Raw genomic sequence first — 2207 nt, 5'->3', positions numbered from 1 at the left:
TGTGGATTTTTTTGACAAATGTTGATTAAAGGTACACAAAATGTAAATCTTCAGTTACCACGGACTCTTAAGGTAAGGAAATAACTTATCTTTGGGGGCTATTTTCTTACTAATTTTACGTCTGAAAACAGGTGACCCCCACCTCCTTCTTTCGCAAATATCTCGACTTGTATCCAAGATAAATGGATATTTTTTTCATCCAAATAAAGACAAGTGAACAAGCTTTAAGATGATACCAATAACTCTACAAGCCCAAAAATTGACGAGAGCCTGATTCCACCACGCTGCCTCACATATATAATGAAGTGCTCAGTTTATTTTCCAAAGTGACGTACGACAGGGCCTTACACTTAGCTGTCGATATCGACCAAAAAAACCCCACTGCATAAGCCTTGATCATAGCATCAAACTCCATTATTGTGATGCTGAACTATACATCTTAGATAGAGCTCTGGGAGAGGGTGTAAAATCGAATGTTCCTCAAAATTTGGATTTGAGTGGGTGACTTGCGGGAGCGACGATATAAATTGTGAGGCAGCGTGGTGGAATCAGGTTCTCGTCAAAATAATCAAAGTGAAGAAACTTGCATTTTTCCGCAGGTTTGTGAATTTTTATCAAATTTTTGTTTTTTGGCGCAACTCCTTTCATGCTCCCTGTGTGGATTTTTCTGAAAAACATTGAAAAAAGGCACTAAAAATGTAAATTTTCAGTTATCACGGACTCTTAAGGAAATAACTCATCTTTGGCGGCCATTTTCTCACTAATTCTACCTCTGAAAACAGGTGACCCCCACCTCCTTCATTCGCAAAATATCTCGACTTGTATTCAAGATCAATTGATTCTTTTTCCATCCAAATAAAGACAAGTGAGCAAGCTTTAAGATGATACCAATAACTCTACCTGCCCAAAAATTGACGAGAGCCTGATTCCACCGCGCTGCTTCACAATTATTTGTCTACTGTGCACAACAACGATGAGACAAGAGGACGTACTGTATTCCCTCATGAGCTCTGATGCTGGAGGCACGCCCAGCACTTGCCTACCAAGCGTCTCTGACGCAAGGTGCGCGCGGAAGCAGAAACTTTGGAAACCTCTCTGGACCACGAGAAGTGTCAGACCGCTGTACATGCCTGGAAGAGATGACAATAATTTTATAGTAGAGGTGGGCCAAATCTGGATAATCAACAAGGATAATCGGATAATTTTCAATGAAACATTATCCGAATTCAGACTCTTAACTCTATTTCCTGACCCGTTTGCCGGAGCCGGTGCACCCATTTGTCGAAGTGGTTCTATCTAACCCATTTGCCAAAGCGGTTCATATCATTTTATTATTTGCCGAAGAGGTGCACTAACATAGTATCCGGATTTTGCTAAAGCGACTCATTGCCCAGCCCTACAATATAGGGGTGGTGTTGATGGTGGTGGTATTGCTGTTGTTATTGTTGTTGTTGTTGTGATGGTGGTGGTAATGGTGGTGATGGTGGTGGCATTGTTGTTGTTGTTGTTGATGTTGTTGTTGCTGTTGTTGTTGTTGTTGTTTTTGTTGTTTGTTGTTGTGATGGTGGTGGTAATGGTGGTGATGGTGGTGGGTTGTTTTGTTTGTGTGGGGTTGTTGTTGTGTTTTTTTTTTGGGGGGGGGTAGTGGTGATGATGGTGGCTTAGGTAATATTGTTGTTAATGTTTTAAGTGTTGATGTTTGTTGTTGTTGTTGTTGCTGTTGTTGTTGTTGTTGTTTTTGTTGTTGTTGTTGTTGTTGTTGTTGTTGTTGTTGTTGTTGTTGTGGTAGTCGTAGTCCGGACACGAACAAACCAACACCAGTCAGACAAACACACAGAGAGATGACCTGCTCGTCAAGAGACAAACAAACTAAAATCAGTCAGACGAACGCACAAAAAGATGTCATCGAGTATCTCGGTTTTTCTGCAGCAATGTTGTATCTCTCACAGTCCAGGTCGGCCCTAACAGGCAGAGTAGGAAGCCCGCCTCCTAAATGATCTAAATTGTCTCGATTTGGGGAATGGGCCGGGGGGGGGGAGGGGTGGAGCGAAAAAAGACCAACATTTAAGAGAGAGAGAAAAGAACAGACACTTTTGTAGATCAGTCACAGCGCGATAACTACAGTGCATGAGCACCAGGGCCAGTAGTGGGACAGAGAGAGGAACAGCTGGTCAAGACGCTAACAAACCAAACCTAGTCAGACAGGC

This window comes from Aplysia californica, unplaced genomic scaffold (assembly GCF_000002075.1).
Source record: "Aplysia californica isolate F4 #8 unplaced genomic scaffold, AplCal3.0 scaffold01768, whole genome shotgun sequence".
Taxonomy (NCBI): Eukaryota; Metazoa; Mollusca; class Gastropoda; order Aplysiida; family Aplysiidae; genus Aplysia; species Aplysia californica.
The sequence above is the reverse complement of the archived record's forward strand: the minus strand, read 5'-3'. Positions refer to the sequence as shown.